This window comes from Thalassophryne amazonica, chromosome 4, assembly GCF_902500255.1.
Source record: "Thalassophryne amazonica chromosome 4, fThaAma1.1, whole genome shotgun sequence".
NCBI lineage: Eukaryota > Metazoa > Chordata > Actinopteri > Batrachoidiformes > Batrachoididae > Thalassophryne > Thalassophryne amazonica.
The window spans coordinates 71845256-71870393 of record NC_047106.1 but is presented as its reverse complement, the minus strand read 5'-3'; the positions used below and the strand labels follow the sequence as shown (position 1 = coordinate 71870393).

At 40.6% G+C, this 25138-nt stretch overlaps 1 long non-coding RNA gene across 1 annotated transcript; it reads right to left on the bottom strand.

Annotated features, from left to right (window-relative positions):
• Positions 1 to 14804: 14804 nt before the first annotated feature.
• LOC117509190 lies at positions 14805 to 23658 on the bottom strand. Its single transcript, XR_004560297.1, has 3 exons — positions 23578 to 23658; positions 17768 to 17772; positions 14805 to 14814 (listed from the first exon to the last, which is right to left on the bottom strand). It is a non-coding gene; the product is annotated as an uncharacterized LOC117509190 (long non-coding RNA).
• Between the last annotated feature and the right edge of the window lie 1480 nt (positions 23659 to 25138).

Here is a 25138-nt window from a genome sequence, read left to right as displayed (position 1 = left end):
TGGGAGAGTGAATGAATAGCTGTGCCCCTCCTACTGATACACATACACACAATTTCAACATCTTCGTGTGTTTCTTTTTATTCATTTACACATCTTAAACATATTTTAAAAGTATTTGTGCGTTTTTAAGGAACTGTCTATGCATTTACACATTTATAGCCTTTGTAAACATTTTAAACATGTTTTTAAAGAACTTTCTATTCTTTCACACATTTTACACTCTTCAAAGATTTTAAGTGTTTTTAAAGAACTTTCTATTCCTCTATTTTTTACCTTTTGTCATAGTTTAAACATAAATTTTAAAAACATTTAAACATCTCTGTGTGTTTTTCAATGTCTTTGGAATAGCTAACACATTTTAACATAAACAATATTAATTTAAACAGGGATGGGTATTGATAAGATTTTATCGATATCGATGCCATTATACTAAGTAACAAATTTTCACTTTTGTCTTGTTCCTGGGTTAAAACCATAATTTCCCATTTCTTCACAACCAATCAAAAGAGAAAAGAGTGGGCTTGACCTCCAAACTTTGGTTTTGTGGTCAGGACAATGAAACTGCAAATTAACCAGTTTTTGCATTCATTGAGTGGTCACTACTAATTTCTGGAAAAGTTAAGTCCATTTGTCAGAGTTGTGGTCATCATATTTTCTTTTTGTGATCATATCGAAAGGGTTCAAACATCATTTCAAACATGATACAATGTTGACAAAGCAATTACATTTATGAAAACCTTCCTCATTTGTACAGATTGAGCAAGAACTTTCAAGAACAGGAGAGTAATTTATGGTTGACAAACAAGTTCAGGAATATTCTTGAGAGATCAAGAAGATTCCAGAATGCATCATGAAAGACTAAGAAAGTTCTGGGGCGTTGTGTGTTGGGGGTGTGGCTGGATGTTTGGTGTTCTTTTCTTTCTTTGCTCTTCAGGTGGCATGAGAACTGATTTGTCTGTGGAGAAGGTGCTGGCTGAAGAGTCCTCACCCTCATCAACATCATGTGTAGCACCTGTGACTGGTGCTCACATGCAACCTTAAAGACTTTCAGCTGAAGCAGATAATTGGATGGCGTTCTGCTTTTAAGGCATGTGTGATTCAAGCAGAACTGCCGGGAACTCGACCTTGTGATGTCGTTTGTGAGACGCTGAGGACCGCGCCTGGGTTTGACACATCGAGCCCGTGAAGCAAGGAAGGGTGAGGACACTTGCTGTCAGCACACATTAAAGGTGATTAAGTGTTCGACTAATTGTTGATAGTAACTTGGTGTTTTGTTACGCAGTATACTGGAATTGTGATGAGAATTGTGCAGTTTGCTTCTCACTGCTGTGGCGTGCGGATAAGTGATCCTCCACTTGTTGTGAGAAGCAGCTCATTTGCATAAAGTTAAAAAATACAGACCTGAATGTGTTGCTGATAGCGTGTGTCTTTTGAAGGATATTGTTGTGGCTGCTGACTTGCCTCGCCTCTTCTTTGCTTCGCGGGGAGTCGGTTTGTCGTGTCCACCTGGGGGGTGTTTGTCTGGTGGTAGTGGGTCCAGGAACGCCGGGCTTCTATCCTTTGGGCGCTTAAGAGATTGCCCAACAGTCACTCCACCAGAAGGACGTTCTTTTAGTTTTGTACACATTATTATGCACAGGTGAAAAATAAATTGTTTCTGTTGTTGGAACCGCTTTCTGGTTATTTTTAGCGCTGGGTTCTGTCTGACGCAGGTCCGCTCCTCAACTCGCGTCGACACATAACATGGGGTGTTACATGACAAATATTTAAACAGGGGTTCATAGGCCAGCATTCAGTCAAGCTCGGGCTACCTGAGAAGATACACCAGAAGAAGAGAGATGGCATCAAGAGGCTGAAATCATTCTCCAGATAAATTCTCCTACATCTGTGGCCAGTTCATCAAGAAAAGAGCAAACAAGTTTTCTGTGACAGCATCCAGCAAAATGTGTGAAGCCTACAAAGCTTATTTTGGATGCCAGTTGGAGACCAAGATAAGAACTGGGCACCCTCACTTAGTTGTGAATATTGCAAAGAAAACAGTTGAAGGTGAGAAAGTTATGTTTTGTTGAAAAAGCCAAAATCTTGTATTGCAAATACTGAATGGTCAGAATGGTTCAGAGGGGAAAAGAGAGCAATGAAGTTTGCTGTTCCAAGAATATGGCATGAACCCACTGACCACTTAACCAACTGCTACTTCTGCATGGGGGATCCTTTCAAACACTGAAGTGGGAAGAATGCACCTGCTATTCCTTATCCTGACATTCCATCTTCCATTGCACCAGTACCACATAGTGCTGAGCTTCCTGTACCTTCACCTCCAGAAAGAAAACAACCATCAGAAGAAGAAAGCACTGAATCAGAGGATGGGGAGAACAGTGAAGTGGACTGTGACATTACAGATACAGTTTGTGAGAGGAATCCTTACTTCCCGAGTCAAGGAGATCTGAATGACCTCATCAGAGATCTTGGTTTGACAAAGTCAAACGCTGAGCTTTTGATCTCAAGGCTGAAGGAGTGGGACTTGTTGGATGAAACTGTGCAAGTAACAAACCAAAGAAAATGTCACCACCTTTTCTCTAGCTTCTTTGCCAAGGAAGAGATTTTGTGCTATTGTTGCGACATTTCAGGACTGTTCAATGCAAGTGGAATTGCATGTAATCCAGATGAGTGGAGAGTCTTTATTGATAGCTCATTTAGAAGCCTGAAGGCTGTGCTACTGCACAATGGGAACAAGTATCCATCACTTCCTTTGGCTCATTCAGTGCATCTCAAGGAGGATTACAGTGTCAAATATCTGCTGGAAGCTTTGAATTATGATGAGTATGGATGGGAGGTCATTGGGGACTTCAAAATGGTGGCATTTTTGATGGGACTCCAGGGATGTTTCACCAAGTTTCCCTGTTTTCTCTGCCTTTTGGACAGTAGAGACAAGGCAGCACATTATCATTCTCAGGTGGAAGCTATAACATTAAACATGAGCCATTGGTGGATCCTCACAAGGTTTTGTTCCCTCCTCTGCACATCAGACTGGGTCTCATGAAACAGTTTGTCACAGTGCTTGACAAAGAGTCTGCAGCATTCAAGTATCTTCAAGACTTTTTCCCAAAGCTGTCAGAGGCAAAAGTGAAAGCTGGTGTTTTCATTGGCCCACAAGTCAAGAAAATCATAGAGGACCCTGAATTTCCAAAGAAACTGACAGCAAAGGAACAGGAGGCATGGAAATGTTTTGTTGATATTGTCCATGGGTTTCTGGGCAACCACAAGGCTGACATTATGTGGAACTGGTTGAGACTTTGGTGAGAAACTATGGCCAAATGGGCTGTAGGATGTCACTGAAGGTCCACATTCTGGATGCTCACCTTGACAACTTCAAGGACAACATGGGGGCATACTCAGAAGAACATGGGGAGTGCTTCCACCAAGACATAATGGACTTTGAACACAGATATCAGGGATCTTACAATGAAAATATGATGGAGGACTGCATTTGGGGTCTGATAAGGGAAAGTGATTCATTCCACATTCGCAAATCAAGGAAAACTGTTCATTTTTAACTTTGTAAAATTGTTTTCAAACATTTGAAAATAAACCTTGCTGCAGTTATGTTCTGTATTTTAGTTTTATTGTGAAAAAGTCAGAAAATTGTCAAAATTAGCTGTTTTGAGGGGATAAAATTGCTGTGCAGCCCAAAAAAAGTCTGGCATGAAAAATGGGCGTTTTCTATTCCGCTTATCGATCCAATTCTTTATCGATTCCCTTATCAATACCTCCTGTGAATTTTCTGTGTACTAAAAGTAGGCTTTACAGGTTTTCTATGTCAATAACATTCTATTGAGTCTTAAAGTAAATAAATATGAAATTGGTTACTGGATCCTTGATCTCTAGACATAAATAAAAATAAACAAAATCTGTAGTTTTCATCAAAAGCATTTCCTTTCAGACATTAATGGCACAAATCTAACTCCATACCTCTGAGCTGAGCTTACAGCCGGCTGTGCAAATCAGCATCAATGTAATTCATAAAGAACGCAGGACGTCTTATTTTGGGAGAAAAAAATGTTTTAGTCTGTTGTAGTTTGCTGTCTGTGTTACAACGCTTGGAAAGAGGTGTCATTTGATTTAAAATGGTTCACTTTGATTCGCTTTGAAGTTATTAATTCCAGCTGGACTCTAACTTGACTCGGCAGAGAGTGGCTCAGCATTTGAAGCTGTGTGAATGGAACGGAGTACGATTCTCATTTCTTGCCTGAAAAAAGACAAGCGTCTCAGTTAGTGACTTTAATCTGCACAAAAGTGACTCACGATTAACATTTTTAACTGGCTTTGAGAGGGGTTAAGAAGCGGACTTGTCACTTCTGAAAAGCAGTGAAGCAATGAACTCCACCACCAGTGGGGAGCTCACAGTTTCAAAGCCACTGCCCTAGACTATATCTCGGGATCTTCCAATGTGTACATTTATTTATTTTGCATGTTTGACAATACTTTGCTGTATTTTGTTCACCTGATTCTTGTTACTGTTAGCATGGCTTAGATTTATAGTGTCTGCAGTGAAATAGAAGTCAATGTGAATGTAAGAATCACTGCTTTTGTTACCTCTGACAACGAAGTTGGGTGGAGGTTATGTTTTTACCCTTGTTTGTTTGTTTCTTTATTTGTTTATCTTTTTGTGAACATCCTGTAACCCACAATTTTTCATATATCATTATGAAATATTTACAGGGGATTCATATCCTGATAGGCAAGAACTGATTCAATCTTGAAGGGTATAGGTCAAAGGTCAAAGTCAGGAAAAATCTTGGAGAATTGGAAAAATCCCTATTCTTTAACATTGAACGAATTTACAAAAAAGCATAACTCTTTCAGATTGTGTCCTGTATCCTATGCAGGATGGTATCCTTTATTGACTGATAAAGTTTGATCTGGATCTGATCCAGATTACAGATTTTGGGCCATTTAAATTTAACATTGAAAACCCCATTTAATGTATATTTTACATCATATCGCTCTCATATTTGAAAGTGAGGTGCAGACTGACACTCAATATCACCTGATAGAATCTGAATTGGATCTGATCCAGATTGTGGATTTTGTGGAAATTTTCATTTCATATTGAAAAGCCCATTTGGTGTACATTTTGCAGTATATCAAAATCAAAAGTGCCTCAAGCACACTTATTTTATTATTATTTGTAACAATGAGGTGCAAACTGGCACTCTCAATGAATAGACTAAGTTTGATCCGCATCTGATCCGCATTTAGCGGATATTGTTTGTCACATTGAAAAGGCCTTTTCATCTATATTTTGTATTATATTTTATCTTATGAAAAGCCACTTCTAACAGGACTTTGACCTTGAAAAATTTTTCCAAGGTAAAAATTTGTGGAATTGGAAACTAGTGTTGGCGGAGGTTTGAGCTCTACAAGCGCGGTGCTCTAGTTTTGTTTTTGCATTGTGCATACCGTCTTAGTTGGGGTTGTATATCCTCCTCCTTTACCTTTAACTGTAAATGTTCCAGTATCTTCCTCATGTTCATGCCAAGAAGAATCATGTTTATACAAACTCAGACACCCCTAAAGTGGATGATACAATTTCTTAATGTTAGCTGAATGTCTCCTCTGCCTGTCTCACTTTCATCATTATAATGGCTATTTTAAGTGTATGGTCAAGTGCATCAACGACAAAAGATACTGTAGGTTAAATATAAGTGCCATACTTTCTGGAGTTACTAGTTAGAGAAGTCCTGTGACTTATAGTCCGGTGCAACTGATATGCTGAAAAAAAAAAATCACAATTCACGACCACAAATTTTCATTAGAGTTGAAACAACAAACTTTAAATTTTTAAATCTTTAATTGAGAGCGGTGGAAACTTCTTAATGGGGTTCAGTTACTTTCAGAACATGTTTAAAACCAAGTCACACTTAACGCATTCATTATCCAAGCAATTTTGATGGCGTTTGCTTATTTTGAGTTTTTCCTCATGTCTTTGTTGATCATGGGCTCCTAGAGCACCCCGTTCCCCAGGCAAGCCTAGCCCCTGCTTCTAACTTCATTAATACAGTTTACTATCCTACCTTCAGAGGTTCTGAATTAGACTGTAAGTGTCTATGAATGATGATATTAGCTAGCTAAAGCTAACATTTACCTTAGCTAAAATTAGCTCACTAAAATACACAAATAATGAATGTTTATGAGTTCAATGGTATGAATATTTCATGATGAAAGATGGAATGTTCCATTCGAGGCAAACAAAATGTAAAAACATCCATTATTTGTTTTATATAATTGCTTCTACTGGTGGTTGGCTCTCACTGCGGTATTGTATCACTTCCTGTTCCGGAGCACAGCGGTGTTTTGCTGTTAGCTGTTTAATCTGCGCAGTTAGATTGATCTAGTTAACTAGATAACGATTTGTTTCACAGTATAATCTTCCCGTTGCCTTAACTAAAGCACTCCCTCTGCTGAATCACCCTCTAAATTATTTACACATATTCCCTTGTGTGTTTTTAGGAATCCGCTAGCTTAGCGCAGCTACTAGCCTTAGCCGGTTTTAGCATGCGGCTTCTCCTGGTCTCTCCCGCACTTTTCTGCTCTGGGTGTGAAATGTTTAGTATTCCTCGGCCTCCTTTAGCAGTAATGGTACTTGTACATAAGTATAGCTTATTCGTAGCTTTGGAGGCCAGGCTGGGCGAATTGGAGACTCGGCTCCGCACCGTGGAAAATTCTACAGCTAGCCAGGCCCCTGTAGTGGTGCGGACCAAGGTAGCTTAGCCGCCGTTAGTTTCCCTCTGGCAGATCCCGAGCAGCCGGGAAAGCAGGCCGACTGGGTGACTGTGAGGAGGCACGCGTAGTTCTAAACAGAAGCCCCCGTGTACACCGCCAACCCATTCACATTTCTAACCGTTTTTCCCCACTCGACGACACACCCGCCGAGGATCAAACTCTGGTTATTGGCAACTCTGTTTTGAGAAATGTGAAGTTAGCGACACCAGCAACCATAGTCAATTGTCTTCCGGGGGCCAGAGCAGGCGACATTGAAGGAAATTTTAAACTGCTGGCTAAGGCTAAGCGTAAATTTGGTAAGATTGTAATTCACGTCGGCAGTAATGACACCCGGTTACGCCAATCGGAGGTCACTAAAATTAACATTGAATCGGTGTGTAACTTTGCAAAACAATGTCGGACTCTGTAGTTTTCTCTGGGCCCCTCCCCAATCGGACCGGGAGTGACATGTTTAGCCGCATGTTCTCCTTGAATTGCTGGCTGTCTGAGTGGTGTCCAAAAAATGAGGTGGGCTTCATAGATAATTGGCAAAGCTTCTGGGGAAAACCTGGTCTTGTTAGGAGAGACGGCATCCATCCCACTTTGGATGGAGCAGCTCTCATTTCTAGAAATCTGGCTAATTTTCTTAAATCCTCCAAACCGTGACTATCCAGGGTTGGGACCAGGAAGCAGAGTTGTAGTCTTACACACTCTCTGCAGCTTCTCTCCCCCTGCCAATCCCCTCATTACCCCATCCCCGTAGAGACGGTGCCTGCTCCCAGACCACCAATAACCAGCAAAAATCTATTTAAGCATAAAAATTCAAAAGAAAAAATAATATAGCACCTTCAACTGCACCACAGAACTAAAACAGTTAATGTGGTCTATTAAACATTAGGTCTCCTCTCTTCTAAGTCCCTGTTAGTAAATGATATAATAATTGATCAACATATGATTTATTCTGCCTTACAGAAACCTGGTTACAGCAGGATGAATATGTTAGTTTAAATGAGTCACACACCCCCGAGTCAACTAACTGCCAGAATGCTCGTAGCACGGGCCGATGGCAGAGGATTAGCAGCAATCTTCCATTTCCAGCTTATTAATAATCAAAAAACCCAGACAGAGCTTTAATTCATTTGAAAGCTTGATCTTAGTCTTGTCCATCCAAATTGGAAGTCCCAAAAAACAGTTTTATTTGTTATTATTCTATCGTCCACCTGGTCGCTTACTGTGAGTTTCTCTGTGAATTTTCAGACCTTTTGTCTGACTTTGTGCTTAGCTCAGATAAGATAATTATAGTGGGCGATTTTAAAATCCACACAGATGCTGAGAATGACAGCCTCAACACTGCATTTAATCTATTATTAGAACTCAATTGGTTTGCTCAAATGTAAATGAGTCCACCCACTACTTTAATCATATCTTAGATCTTGTTCTGACTTATGGTATGGAAATTGAAGACTTAACAGTATTCCCTGAAAACTCCCTTCTGTCTGATCATTCTTAATAACATTTACATTTACTCTGATGGACTACACAGCAGTGGGGAATAAGTTTCATTACACTAGAAGTCTTTCAGAAAGCACTGTAACTAGGTTTAAGGATATGATTCCTTCTTTATGTTCTCTAATGCCATATACCAACACAGTGCAGAGTAGCTACCTAAACTCTGTAAGTGAGATAGAGTATCTCGTCAATAGTTTTACATCCTCATTGAAGACAACTTTGGATGCTGTAGCTCCTCTGAAAAAGAGAGCTTTAAATCAGAAGTGCCTGACTCTGTGGTATAACTCACAAACTCGCAGCTTAAAGCAGAGATAACCCGTAAGTTGGAGAGGAAATGGCATCTCACTAATTTAGAAGATCTTCACTTAGCCTGGAAAAAGAGTCTGTTGCTCTATAAAAAAAGCCCTCCGTAAAGCTAGGACATCTTACTTCTCATCACTAATTGAAGAAAATAAAATTTTAACTATTAGAGATTAAAATTACTCATAACCATCCCAAAGACGTATCGTTATCTTTGGCATCTTTCAGTGATGCCGGTATTTGGTTAGACTCTTTCTCTCCGATTGTTCTGTCTGAGTTATTTTCATTAGTTACTTCATCCAAACCATCAACATGTCTATTAGACCCCATTCCTACCAGGCTGCTCAAGGAAGCCCTACCATTATTTAATGCTTCAATCTTAAATATGATCAATCTATCTTTATTAGTGGGCCTATGTACCACAGGCTTTTAAGGTGCCAGTAATTAACCATTACTTAAAAGCCATCACTTGACCAGCTATCTTAGCTAATTATAGGCCAATCTCCAACCTTCCTTTTCTCTCAAAATTCTTGAAGGGTAGTTGTTATAAACAGCTAACTGATCATCTGCAGAGGAATGGTTCTATTTGAAGAGTTTCAGTCAGGTTTTAGAATCATCATAGTACCAGAAACAGCATTAGTGAAGGTTACAAATGAATCTTCTTATGGCCTCAGACAGTGGAATCATCTCTGTGCTTGTTCTGTTAGACCTCAGTGCTGCTTTTGATACTGTTGACCATAAAATTTTATTACAGAGATTAGAGCATGCCATAGGTATTAAAGGCACTGCGCTGCGGTGGTTTGAATCATATTTATCTAATAGATTACAATTTGTTCATGTAAATGGGGAATCTTCTTCACAGACTAAGGTTAATTATGGAGTTCCACAAGGTTCTGTGCTAGGACCAATTTTATTCACTTTATACATGCTTTCCCTTAGGCAGTATTATTAGATGGCATTGCTTAAATTTTCATTGTTACGCAGATGATACCCAGCTTATCCATCCATGAAGCCAGAGGACACACACCAATAGCTAAACTGCAGGATATGTCTTACAGACATAAAGACATGGATGACCTCTAATTTCCTGCTTTTAAAACTCAGATAAAGCTGAAGTTATTGTACTTGGCCCCACAAATCTTAGAAACATGGTGTCTAACCAGATCCTTACTCTGGATGGCATTACCCCTGACCTCTAGTAATACTGTGAGAAATCTTGGAGTCATTTTTGATCAGGATATGTCATTCAATGCGCATATTAAACAATATGTAGGACTGCTTTTTTTGCATTTACGCAATATCTCTAAAATTAGAAAGTCTTGTCTCAGAGTGATGCTGAAAAACTAATTCATGCATTTATTTCCTCTAGGCTGGACTATTGTAATTCATTATTATCAGGTTGTCCTAAAAGTTCCCTGAAAAGCCTTCAGTTAATTCAAAATGCTGCAGCTAGAGTACTAACGGGAACTAGAAGGAGAGAGCATATTCACCCATATTGGCCTCTCTTCATTGGCTTCCTGTTAATTCTAGAATGAATTTAAAATTCTTTCTTCTTACTTATAAGGTTTTGAATAATCAGGTTCCCATCTTATCTTAGGGACCTCCTAGTACCATATCACCCCAATAGAGCGCTTCGCTCTCAGACTGCAAGCTTACTGTAGTTCCTAGGGTTTGTAAGAGTAGAATGGGAGGCAGAGCCTTCAGCTTTCAGGCTCCTCTCCTGTGGAACCAGCTCCCAATTCAGATCAGGGAGACAGACACCCTCTGTTATGTGCCGACGCGGGTTGAGGAGCGGACCTGCGTCTGACTGAACCCAGCGCTACATAACCAGAAAGCGGTTCCAAAAACAAAACAATTTTATTTTCCCCTCTTGTGCAATACTCGGTGTACAACATAAAATATGGTTTGTCTGGCGGAGTGAAGGATGGCGCGCTCTCCAGCGCCCAAAAGGATCGAAGCCCGGCGCTTCTGGACTCACATTCACCGCCAAACACCCCCCAGGTGGACACGACAAACTGACTCTGTGAAGGATAGAAGAGGTGAGGTAAGTCAACAGCTACAACTAATATCCTTCAAAGGCACACACTATCAGCAACACATTCAGGTCTGAATTTAAGCTTTATGTAAATGAGCAACTTCTCACAACAGGTGGAGGATCATCAGTCCGCACACCACGGCCATGAGAAGCGAGCTGCACAATTCTCATCAATGTTCAAATATACTGCGTAACAAAATACCAAATTACTATTAACACTTATTCAGACAATCAATCACCTCTGATGTGTGCTGACAGCATGTGTCCCTCACCCGTCCTCCTTCACAGGCACGATGTGTCAAACCCAGGCGCAGTCCTCAGCGTCTCACAAATGAACTCACAAGGTTGAGTTCCCGGCAACTCTGCCTGAATCACTCATGGCTTAAATGCAGAACGCCATCTCATCATCCGCTTCAGCTGAAAGTCTTTAAGTCTGCACGTGAGCATCATCCACAGGTGCTGCGAGTCATTAGGCCTGCACATGAACATCCTCCACAAGTGCAGCCAATAATGTTGATGAGGGTGAAGGATTCTTCTGCCAGCACCTTCTCCACAGACAAAAACCAGTTTGCATACCACCTGGAGAGCAAAGAAAAGAAAACAACACAAAAACATCCAGCCAAACCCCCCAACACACAACAACCCTCTCTACTTTAAGATTAGGCTTAAAACTTTCCTTTTTGCTAAAGCTTATAGTTAGGGCTGGATCAGGTGACCCTGAACCATCCCTTAGTTATGCTGCTATAGACTTAGACTGCTGGGGGGTTCCCATGATACACTGAGTGTTTCTTTCTCCTTTTGCTCTGTATGCACCACTCTGCATTTAATCATTAGTGATTGATCTCTGCTCCCCTCCACAGCTTTGTCTTTTTCCTGTTCTCTCCCTCAGCCCCAACCAGTCCAGCAGAAGACTGCCCCTCCTGAGCCTGGTTCTGCTGGAGGTTTCTTCCTGTTAAAAGGGAGTTTTCCTTCCCAACTGTCGCCAAGTGCTTGCTTACAGGGGGTCGTTTTGACCGTTGGGGTTTTTCCGTAATTATTGTATGGCCTTGCCTTACAATATAAGCGCCTTGGGGCAACGTTTGTTGTGATTTGGCGCTATATAAATAAAATTGATTGATTGATTGATAAAATAGATGCTTGTCATTTTTTGATATTATATTAATTTATAAATAACAGAAAAGGGACTTACATTTTGGTGTGGTGCTATGACATCAACAGTCCAACACAAACTTTAAATAGGAGTCCAAATTGTTCTCAGCCAACCTGGAAGAACAGTTAGTCCATGATACTTCAAAAAAAAAAAAGACTTTGTGTACTTCCTCAGTCCAATGAAAAATCGTGTCAGAAATTAGTCCAGCTTTTCACCCTAATAGCTATTCATGCCTCCAGTCAGCTTATGGCGTAGTGGATTTGTTTTGTGTGTGAAGAATTAGCACTGTCAATTAGCTCGTTCAAATCGTCGTCCGTCAGCAAAACAAAGTCCACCATGTTTAGCTAAAGGCCGTCCTCACTAGTATGTGCGTAGGCGGGGTTTGCAGTGTGCAATGGTACAAAACGTATGGAACCAAATTTGCACGGTAAATAGATTGCAACACAAATGGGACAAATAATGCATGTCACGTGACATACAAAGCACCAATCAAATGACAAGGATCCACTCAGCTGTTATATAATAGATAATGGTCCCCCGGTTGTTACTGTGTAATTCACAGTCTGTCTTGTTGATATTAAGTGGGTGACATGATGTATTACTCCTAAGTTATCATGTTTGCAAGAAGTTCTCACAGTCTTCCATAATGTCGTACAGACAGCATGGGGTTAACAGGCATCTAGTGGTTTTGAGTTAAATTGGATTAGTAGGATTCTGTGGCAGATCCCTGCTGTCACTGCCAAAGGAACTCAGACGCTTCAGATTACAACCAATGAGGTTCTGACCCTTGTTAAGTTCTATATTAAAGTTAAAATCACAGTGGGAGTGATCCAGGCATGGATGAGTTTGCGCAGTCACTCGACATGTGTTAACTTGGCCCTTTCCGATCAGCCGACATGTGACCGCCAGAAATGACTAAATCAGCCACTCATCCACAAACACCTTCACAGATTAACTGGCTTTTTTACAGACACAGTGTCCTGGCACTCCTGCTTAGAAATTCAGTGACATTATTTTCATTGTGCTCCTGTCACTAATTGAGTAAATGCAAATATAACGTTTGCTGAATTAAATGATGTTGTTTAGGGTATAGGTTGCTGGGAAGTGCTTGTAATATGAGGCTGCTTTGGAGCACGGTGAAATTTTTTCAACAAGACTAAACATGATACATGTTGAGACAGTCCAGTGCTTAGCTTCTCTTCACACTCACCAACGGCACACTGAAAACGAGTCATTTTCTTTTTTATTTGTTGATTCTTTGAGTTTTTTTTCTGAGAGGTGAACCTCTATTATGCAGCTGATGTGTCACATTTCCATAAAGAGTTGCATTATTTACTGACTGAGGTGACTCGCTTCCCTCATCCTCCCTGTTTTACCAGAAGTAGTTTTAAGGAACCTGCTGTACTGTACCCGCCTTCCACCGTTGGTTTCGCTGTTTGCAGACAGGCTGCTGAGCCAAGAGCTCCCAGTTTTTTTAAAAGGGCTCAGCTCAAGACACAAAGTGAAAACGCCAAAAACTCAACCTTCATCTACGTATGTGATAGCAAACAATTCAGTAATCTCTTGAGACTTGCTTGCACTGTCATGGTGATTATTTTATACCATTCCTGTTCAAATACACCTATGTGCAGTCAGACGAGTTGCTTAAATCTTAAACCATTTGTGACTCACCGGGTGGGGTATATTCCTTGGCTAGTGGGGATTAAAGGGATTACTACAATTTGTTTGGAGAAGCCTCATCTTGATTCCAAGCATTTAGTCCATAAGTATTTTGTCTCTGTCAGATGTGGAAATACAGCAGGGTGAAACTTACTGTATTACCAGCCAAAGAAAAATTAAGGTAATTTGTTGAATAATTCTGTGAGCAGGGAATCACAATTGTACAATTACAACACACAGCACAAGAGCTGTAACACAACACAAGGCATATAGTACAAGTCAGGTTAGGTCAGATCAGGTCAATGAGCACACTCTGTATTTACATGCAACCACATCTCTATGGGACGACAACTCAGCACCAAACTAGCTGGCACCCTAATGTGGTTTTGTGCTCGGTGAAAGTTTTTACACTGGCTGGAATGCTAATTCTGCTGCAAATTTAATGGGGAGATACACTTGAGGGTTTAAAATCTTGTGCAATTAAAGAAAAAAAAAATTTTTTCAAGCCATAAATTTGTTTTTTATTTTATTTCTAAGTTTGAAAATAAATGTAAGTCTTGTCAAATATGGACAAAGCCTTGTTTATCTTTCAATAACATAAGAAATAACTTGCCTTAACTTGTCTCATTCTGTAAAACTGAACCCCTCTTCAGCAGTTGACTCATAATAGGCAGCTAGGATGCTAAGGTAAGCGGCAAACTATAATTGCTCATTTCCATAAGTTATATAATCAATCAATCAATCAGTTTTATTTATATAGCGCCAAATCACAACAAACAGTTGCCCCAAGGCGCTTTATATTGTAAGGCAAGGCCATACAATAATTACGGAAAAACCCCAACGGTCAAAACGACCCCCTGTGAGCAAGCACTTGGCGACAGTGGGAAGGAAAAACTCCCTTTTAACAGGAAGAAACCTCCAGCAGAACCAGGCTCAGGGAGGGGCAGTCTTCTGCTGGGACTGGTTGGGGCTGAGGGAGAGAACCAGGAAAAAGACATGCTGTGGAAGAGAGCAGAGATCAATCACTAATGATTAAATGCAGAGTGGTGCATACAGAGCAAAAAGAGAAAGAAACACTCAGTGCATCATGGGAACCCCCCAGCAGTCTAAGTCTATAGCAGCATAACTAAGGGATGGTTCAGGGTCACCTGATCCAGTCCTAACTATAAGCTTTAGCAAAAAGGAAAGTTTTAAGCCTAATCTTAAAAGTAGAGAGGGTGTCTGTCTCCCTGATCTGAATTGGGAGCTGGTTCCAGAGGAGAGGAGCCTGAAAGCTGAAGGCTCTGCCTCCCATTCTACTCTTACAAACCCTAGGAACTACAAGTAAGCCTGCAGTCTGAGAGCGAAGCGCTCTATTGGGGTGATATGGTACTATGAGGTCCCTAAGCTAAGATGGGACCTGATCATCCATGAATTAGTTTTTCAGCATCACTCTGAGACAAGACCTTTCTAATTTTAGAGATATTGCGCAAATGCAAAAAAGCAGTCCTACATATTTGTTTAATATGCGCTTTGAATGACATATCCTGATCAAAAATGACTCCAAGATTTCTCACAGTATTACTACAGGTCAGGGTAATGCCATCAAGAGTAAGGATCTGGTTAGACACCATGTTTCTAAGATTTGTGGGCCAAGTACAATAACTTCAGTTTTATCTGAGTTTAAAAGCAGGAAATTAGAGGTCATCCATGTCTTTATGTCTGTAAGACAATCCTGCAGTTTAGCTAATTGGTGTGTGTCCTCTGGCTTCATGGATGGATAAAGCTGGGTATCATCTGCGTAACAATGAAAATTTAAGCAATGCTGTCTAATAATACAGCCTAAGGGAAACATGTATAAAGTGAATAAAATTGGTCCTAGCACAGAACCTTGTATAACTCCATAATTAACCTTAGTCTGTGAAGAAGATTCCCCATTTACATGAACAAATTGTAAAACAATTGTAAAAGCCTGTGGTACATAGCCAACTAATAAAGATAGATTGATCATATTTAAGATCGAAGCATTAATTAATGGTAGGGCTTCCTTGAGCAGCCTGGTAGGAATGGGGTCTAATAGACATGTTGATGGTTTGGATGAAGTAACTAATGAAAATAACTCAGACAGAACAATCGGAGAGAAAGAGTCTAACCAAATACTGGCATCACTGAAAGCAGCCAAAGATAACGATATGTCTTTGGGATGGTTATGAGTAATTTTTCTCTAATAGTTAGAATTTTATTAGCAAAGAAAGTCATGAAGTCATTACTAGTTAAAGTTAAAGGAATACTCGGCTCAATAGAGCTCTGACTCTTTGTCAGCCTGGCTACAGTGCTGAAAAGAAACCTGGGGTTGTTCTTATTTTCTTCAATTAGTGATGAGTAGTAAGATGTCCTAGCTTTATGGAGGGCTTTTTTATAGAGCAACAGACTCTTTTTCCATATAAGTATGCAAATATTTACCTCTGTACCATCTCCTAAAATGTCACCACTTCTGGTGACATTTTTGCCTGTTCAGTGGCTCCAATATGCAATTTACTTAGTGTTTTTAACTTGCTTTGTGCCATGACATTAATTAGACTGTTAGCTCATGATGGTGTTTGCATTCTGAATCAATACTGCGTGAATTAAATGAATTTTGTCTCAAGTGAAAAGATGAACCCAACAACTTCTAAAAATAATGCCCAGGTTGATAAGTGTCAAACGTTCACATTATAAAATAAAATGTTAATACAGGCTGACAAGCAACCTGTTCACACTTAAATTCAAAAAATGCAAGAAGTAGTTCCTTTTCATTTAGAAATAAGATCCTATTGGCTTACGTACAATTTGTACATGTTCAAGTTTATTTGGTTCAAGGAAAGAACTTTGCAACAAAATAAAACAAAACAAAATAAAACAAAACTGCTTTCTCAGCCAGTCAACCCATGCAACCAAAAGAGTGTAGGTAGAAGCAAAGCTTATATCTACCCCTTTTACCTCAGCAACTTTTACTTAACAAAACCAAAACAAAACAAAGTGAGCAGAACAGCAAAACACAGAGCATCTAATCAATAAACTCAAATTCCTCATCAAATCCACACCAATAACAGCACCATCGCATAATCCAAAAAAAACAAACAAAAAAACCCAAAATCATAACTTAATTGTCCATACTTTAACCAACAGATATAGTCCTTCAAACGTGAATTGAATTTTCAGAGAATTCAGAGACTTTTGACAATTTCCATAAATTCAGAAAACATCAGTTCCTTTTATTGGCGTTTAAACTGATTGACATTTGGACATTGCTTGAGTTCCTTCACCAGATTATTCCATATTTTAGGGCCACAAGTAGATGTGGCCCTAAAATTTGGTACATGTTCAATAAAGCTCCTCTATCAATCATTCAATCAAAAACAATATTTATACATTTTAACGGCGTCTGCATGAGGCCTTGCATGTGTGTGTGTGTGTGTGTGTTATTGATAAGTGCAGAATTTGTAGATCAGCCTTCTGTGCATTTGCAGGTATTAATGAGACAAATTTAACTCCACAGGAAGTTAGCTTTGAGTTAACATGCACAAAATGTCTTGTAAATGACTCCAGAGGTGTTTTCAGGTTACAAAACAGCACTTTCAGTTTTAGAAGTATTTATTTCTCGCTAGCTTTTACATAATATATGACAAAGGGGATATTCTCAAGGTTGGTATCCAGGTAGTTTACCTCAAGGGGCAAGTTTTTTCTGTGAAAACATTGCCAAGCTCAGGCAAAGTGACATGTAATTTGGTCACTTTTCAAAGGGGTCAGACTTGTCAGTAATGTCAGTTTAATGTGCAATGGTTCATTTCAGGTCATCTTAGTATATAAATCTTACCGTTCAAAGCAATCATAGCTGTCAACTGGCTGTTAAGAAGCAAGTTAGATACAATAATAATATCGGTCTGCTGACCAAAACTTTCTGAAAGTTCCTAGGTCCAGGTCCAAACAATGGGGTGACCGTTCTTTTGCAGTAGCAGGTCCTAAGTTGTGGAATGCATTACCTCCTGAACTGAGGTCCATTAATAGCTTGCCTCTGTTTAAAGCTAAGTTAAAAACATACTTGTTCAGGGCAGCTTTTTACACATAATTGCTTTGACACTTTTTTTTTTATCTATTTTTATTCTATTTTGGATGCTCTTATTGTGTTTTATTGTGTTTTTCGTATTGTTCTTTTTATTTTATCTCTAGCTGGTGCTATTGGAAAGCACTTTGGTTCAGTGAAAACTGTTGTAAAGTGCTATAGAAATAAAACTTGATAAAAAAAACTGACTGATTTCAATAAAACAGACTGAGCATGTTGTCACTGAGCGGACAGTCATGAAAGCACGAACTGTCACCTTAGGATTGGTCACTTCACCTGGTGACGTAGCGCCGACCTTGAGAATATTTACACACAAACAAAATGGAGTTTTGCAGTTAGCTATCAGCCTGTGATGTCACCATGTTAACGTCTGCAAAATAATGCATTCAGAGGTGTTATTAAATTCCAAAAAAAAAAAAACCCTGTAATTTCAGTTTTAGAAGTGTTTATTTCTCATTTGCTTTTACATAATATATGAGAAACGTTTATAAACACACAAAATGAAGCGGTTTTGGAGAGACCAGCCACTGTCGTCATGGTGCAGCTCTACTGTGATTGGCTGTCACCCCTGCCACTCAAACAAATTGAACAGATTGAGACAGAATATGACTTTTTAACCGCTTAAAATAGGTCAATGTTAGCCATCTTTGAACTTGTCCAAGGTCTGTGTCCCAAGAATGTTCAACTGTCAAAAATCTGACAGTAATAGGACTGGACTTATGCTGAGCACAGACAGATGGATGGACCGCCACAAACCCTTCGCAGTACCCGATGGCCATATTTGATGGCCTCGGGTAAAAAAAGAAAAAAAAAAAAGAAAATTACAGACTTGGATGGAGTTGAAATGTAGCAGAGCAAAGCCACAGATATTTTATTTTATTTATTTTTTTTTTGTGTGTGCTCCTTACTTCATTGCTTTTTAGGTAGATTGTTTTTATTTCCATTTCCACTCAACCCTTTTAGCTATTAAAAGACAGATAACTCGTGTGGATGACGAGTACACACAAATGTGATCTGTGTCAGCAGTATTCAGAGCAGGCGGACCACATGAGCGAGGGAGGAGGACTGTGCACGTCTGAACCTTCAAACCAAAACAGAGCTGGTTTGAAGGTTTGTTTTGAAAGAGTCTCTCTTTAAAGTCTTATCTGACATGGAAAGGGATCCAATAAAATGAAGCTATCAGAGTAATACGGTCAAATGTTCTCATTTGAGTTGGATTCTAGCAGCAGTATTTGAAGCATGTGAAGGTTTTTGTTAGAAGCATTTTGCAGACTGAAAGGAAGATATATGATATCTTGATATATGATATATCATTTATGCAGTGATAAATGAAAAGCATGAGTAAAAGTTGAAGAAGTAGCCATGGACAGAACAGATAGTCTTAGCAATCTTACAATGGAAAAATGCAATCTAAGTGATTTAGTCAACAAAAAAGTGAAAGGATAAGGTAGAGTAGAAAATGTTGCTTTTTGTTTTGTTTTTTTGCTGTATCACTGTGGCAGATGATTTTCTTTCAGATTATATGTAGAAAATAGCCTCCAGTTTTTCACTGCTCAGCTTACCTTATATGTTTACCTGCAGCCATCGGACTTTGTCGTATATAAAAACAAACTGAAAAGGCGTGTGGTGATACATGTGGAATTCTGTTGTACTAACCTCCAAAACAGCAGTTGGCAGTAGTGAGCAACTATTCACAAAAAGCAGACCACAGAATACACTTGAGCAAAGGGAGCCAGGAGGACCACTGCCATGAAAAACATCTTTTCAATACCAGTAAATTATTAGCCTCAACTGTATTTGTAACCGTACAAGAAATGTAGCAAAGACTAAATTCTACTAGGAAGACACAGACATCAAGCTTTCATTCAGATTGCCTATTCACTAACGGCTGTTTCCCTAATAGGAAGTGGGTGGTACACGATTTAGTCATCAATGACAACTCACAAACATCCACATTATTTAAAAATGTCAATTCTGACTCACCTCTCTGTGGTTTGCAGTTGCTGACCAATACTTTGCTTCCGCCACTGCACCACTGTCCTTGGTCCCTGTCTAATGCCCGGGTTGCTATCCAGAAAAGTGACCTTCTCTGCCCCACCACAATGAGTTGAACCCTATCCAATGCCTATCCACAGTCAAGATTAGGACAGACTGCAAAGACTAAACATCTCTAACACCTAGCAGTGCTAACTACTTCAATGTCCCGTGTCCACACCACAGCTGTCCCATTGAGATCATTAATGCAACATTGCTTCCTTTCCAAGCCTTCATGGTCACACGTTTGCAAAAATGTAATAAAATTGTGTGGCTTTCTCATAGACGTAAAAAAAAAATATTTACAACAAAAAATGGACTGCAACCATATATGCTAAACAATGAGACAGGAAATTTATCTGACAGAAAAATGTTGACAAAATAATGCATTCTGTATTGATTTTTCCTATATGCCATAGGAAGAATTGCAATGACGATCTGTGGTCTTTGTGAAATTATGAAAACAAAACAAAAAAAATCTGTACATTTAAGCCTTAGTAGAATGGGCACTCAGGGAGTGCAATACCTGCAACTTATATATTTGACACATAGTCATGAAAGTTATTTCATAAATAATAATATGTGAAGGTCCTTCCACATTGAGCCAATGTCAAAAGTCACATGAACAATAGAAATGTAACATTTAATTTCATATCAGTGTAATAGCAACTCAAGGCTTGATAACGAGGTGGAGCTTAGGGAAGGCCGTTGTTGTGTTCATATGCTATGTCCTGTGTTATTTGTTTGAGTCTCTGCACAGGTGCTTATAATTTGGTATCAGAATCAGAAGAAGTTTATTGCCATTGCCAGTGAACAGGATTCACAGACTAGGAATTTGCTTAGGTACAATGGTGCAACATTAAGAAGAGATAAAATGCTAAGATAAAATATAACATATGTGTCAAAATAAGATAAAATATAAGATAAAAAAAAAGAAATATGAAATATGAAAGGCTGTGTGCAACAGAAAAACAGAGAAACAGAAAAAACAGTGCAGTGGGAGGAGTGCAATTAAAAACCAAAGTACATTGTCTAAAGTGACCCGTGATAAAATGATAAAGTGACAGAGTTAAGGTTAAGGTGACTGAGTTATGAAGTGTTCATGAGTCTAACGGCAGAGGGGAAGAAACTGTTCTTATGGTGGGAGGTTCTGGTCCAGATGGACCGTAGCCTCCTGCCCGAGGGGAGTGGTTTGAATAGACCGTGTGCAGGGTGAGAAGGGTCAGCTGTGATCCGACCTGCTCGGCCCAGAGTCCTAGAGACGTGCAGGTCGTGGAGAGATGGAAGGCTACAGCTGATCACCTTCTCAGCAGAGGCCACAATGCGCTGCAGTCTGTGTCTGTCCCTGGCTGTAGCCCCGGCGTACCACACCGTGATGGAGGAGCAGAGGATGGACTCAATGGTGGCCGTGTAGAACTGCACCATCAGCTGGACAGGCAGCTTGGCCTTCTTCAGCTGCCGCAGGAAGTACATCCTCTGCTGGGCCTTCTTGATGAGGGAGCTGATGGTTGACTCCCACTTGAGGTCCTGGGTGATGGTGGTGCCGAGGAAGGGGTGACAGACCACAGTGGTGATGGGGCTGTTGGTGAGGGTGAGGGAGGGCGGGGGGAGCTGTGGCTTTCCTGAAGTCCATGATCATCTCCACTGTTTTCTGGGCGTTGACCTCCAAGTTGTTGCTGCTGCACCAGGTCACCAGCCGGTCCACCTCCCTCCTGTAGGCAGACTTATCCCCATCCGAAATGAGTCCGATGAGGGTGGTGTCGTCCGCAAACTTGATGAGCTTTACAGAGTCGTGGCTGGAGGTGCAGCAGAGGTGCAGTGTAGAGGGAGAAGAGCAGAGGGGAAAGGACACAGCCCTGTGGAGATCCTGTGCTGAGAGCCCGAGTGTTCGAGACATTTTTTCCCAGCCTCACACGCTGACTCTGGTCCGTCAGGAAGTCTGTGATCCACCTGCAGGTGGAGTTGGGCACGTGGAGCAGAGAAAGCTTGTCCTGGAGCAAAGCTGGAAGGATGGTGTTGAATGCAGAGCTGAAGTCCACAAACAGGATCCTAGCGTAGGTTCCTGGGGATTCCAGGTGCTGCAGGATGGAGTGCAGGGCCAGGTTTATGGCGTCATCTACAGACTTGTTGGCTCTGTAGGCAAACTGCAGGGGGTCCAGGAGGGGGTCGGTCATGGACTTCAGTTGGGATAAAACCAGGCGTTCGAAGGTCTTCATGACTACAGACATGAGAGCCACAGGCCTGTAGTCATTAAGTCCAGTGACGCATGGTTTCTTGGGGACTGGAACTATGATTGAGGACTTGAAACAGACTGGAACATGGCATGACTCCAGGGAGGTGTTGAAATCCCCGTGAAGACTGGGGCCAGCTCATCAGCGCAGTGTCTCAGGGTGGCAGGAGAGACACAGTCTGGGCCCGGGGCCTTACGTGGATTCAGCCTTTTGAAATGTCTCCTCACGTCCTCCCCTTGGACCGAGAGGGCAACAGGGGGAGTGGGGAGGGCAGCAGTGAGAGGGGGGAGGTCCAGAGTGTTTGAATATCCAGATGTGTGGGGGGTGGGGAGGTGTGAGTCCTTGTCTCCAAAGTGTGAATAGAAGACGTTCAGGTCGTTGGCCAGCTTGAGGTCGTCAATAGAACGAGGTGCTTTGGGCTTGTAGTTGGTGATCTCTTTCAACTCCCTCTACACAGAGGCCGAGTCGTTGGCAGAGAACCTTTGCTGCAGACGTGAACTGTACATGGATTTAGTCTTTGCCACCTCCTTGCTAAATCTGTACTTTGCACCTCTATAGCTGTCTCTGTCTCCTTCTCTGAAAGCTACCTCTTTCTGCTGACGGAGCTGCTTGAGTTTAGGTGTGAACCAGGGCTTGTCATTGTTATATCTCACCCTGGTACGCTGTGGGATGATACTGTCTTCACAGAAATGAATATATGATGTCACAGTGTCCGTGTAGTCATCTAGACTGTCTGTTGAAGCCTCAAACATATCCCAATCCATGGTGGCCAAGCACGCGCATAGCTCCTCTACAGCTTCATTGCTCCACACTTTAGACGTCCTCACAACAGGTTTAGAGAGTTTAAGTCTCTGTCTGTACATGGGGATCAAGTGGACCATCACGTGATCTGAGAGTCCCAAAGCTGCACAGGCCACCGAGCGGTAGGCGCCGCTCACTGTCGTGTAACAATGATCTAACGTGCTCCCTTCTCTGGTCGGGCATTTAACAAACTTTGTATTTTGGTAATTCCTTACTGAGATTCCCTTTGTTAAAATCACAGAGAATTATAACAAGAGAGTCCGGAAAGTCTCTCTCCACGCTCATAATCTGATCCGCGAGCACGCGCTCAGCCTCGTGCATGTCCGCGCTCGGTGGAATATACACAGAGCAAAGTATGAAAGAGTTAAACTCACGTGGAGAGTAGAACGGTCTGCAGTTTATGAGGAGATATTCCAGAGAGGGACAGCAGTGTTGGGAGATCACAGTCACATCGGAGCACCAGGCGTTGTTGATATAGAAGCAGAGTCCTCCCCCTCTAGTTTTTCCACCAGAGAGTGCTCGGTCTCTGTCTGCGCGGAGGAGTTGGAATCCCTCTAGTTGGAGTGCGCAGTCCGGTGTCTGTGCATTTAACCACATCTCCGTGAAGCACAGTACACAAGATGAGGAGAAATCTCTATTCTTCTTCATCAGCAGTGCCAGCTCATCCATCTTGTTGTGGAGTGAGCGGACATATTTGTGGGTCTGTAGGCATGTCATGTGGGTATTGGTGTAGGACCTGAATGAATGGATATATGCACCTGGGCAACGGTAAGGCAGTATGGAGAGGGGGTGACCACTTGGATATGTGAACGTATTGAGATTCAAATCCGCTTTTAATATTTAGGTTTTTTTTTTATTAACATCAACATTTTGCACAGAAGCACTTGCACCTTTTATTGAATGCTGCTAAAGACTGTCTGGATATTTACAAAGATCTTTTTAACCTGCTTGTGCAAATAAATGCAGTGGCTTTCAAGGCTTCCTTCAAAGCCACTGCATTTATTTATTTGCATACAGTAGCCTCTGACTGACTGCAGTGACAACACACAAGCTGCCACTCAAAGTGGCCACGCCCCTAATGTGTTTGGATAACTTGGCTTTAGATCCTTATTTAGTGTGGAGCATACTTAAAATTATCTTAAAATATTTTTTTATTATTAGTATTATTTTTAATTTTTGCTCAATTGCTTAATGGACTGAAACCCCCTCAGGGTCTCTTATCTCCACAATAAGCATGATAAAGAAAATGTTATTCTTCAGTATTACTTTTATGATTAATTTTGATGAAAAATCCTGCCAACATCATAGATAGATAGATAGATAGATAGATAGATAGATAGATAGATAGATAGATAGATAGATAGATAGATAGATAGATAGATAGATAGATAGATAGATAGATAGATAGATAGATAGATAGATAGATAGATAGATAGATAGATAGATAGATAGATAGATAGATAGATAGATAGATAGATAGATAGATAGATAGATAGATAGATAGATAGATAGATACTTGACCTAAATTTTTTCAATGAAAAAGTCAAAATGACAAACCTTTCAAATGCCTTTACTCCATTTAAACCTTAAACCACCAAAGGTTTGCTTTAATGTTTTGAAATCATTTGCTTTTCCATGAACATCTCTGTACAGACCACAGCCAGAGGTGCAGGAGGTCAGCGATGAACAGAGATCTGAACAACTATCTTATGTACAAACAGTGATTTTGTCAAACCAGTTCCAATGAGAGTTAGTATTTGGGAAATTACAGGCTTGGTGCTGAAGACAGCACAGCTGACGTATGTGATAGTAATTGTCTGGTTGATACTCAGATCTCCGGCATTCCTCTTTGGCTGACATGCATAACGACATCCCATTGTTCACGTCCAGACTTGTCTCAGAGGCGCCCTATAAAACAGATACCTTACTGCTTGTTGTGTTACCAAAGACGATAAGTTATCTTAGCACATGAAACAAGTATTGTTGTGATCCTGTAACACATTTGTGACAATTTACAACTTTTACCCTGCTATTATGATGTATTAGCCTAAAGATCATTGCAGGTTAAAACATCACTGACTGACATACAGGATCAGTACATTTATTAGATGTGTTATATGAGCATAGAATATCTCAATTAGTAAGACTTTCGCATGCATTTGGCATCTTTATGTCTCATTTAACAGAAAACATCTATGTCACGAATATACAGACTTTAGCTTTAAAGATGTGTTTGTTGATTGCAAACAAAGAGGTGAAAAGTCACAACAGCCCTGAGGTGAATGCTTGCAGGGCCAAGAACATGAACCCAGGTCCTCTTATTAAAAGAGGAGACTGTATAGCTATTGGACAAAATCTCTGTGAAGTCACCAATAGGTTGTCTGAAGAGCTGTTCTGATGCACAAATGGGGCGGCTCTGGACGTCGCCATCTTGGCAGTGATTAAATCCCCCCAAATCCCATCCAACCCATAAACTGCCAAAATTGTGGACTGTGGCTAAGACTAGCATGACCTGGGCAGAAGAATGAACCCAAAACATGCCCCTATCTTGCAGTTACTAAACAAATGATGCGACG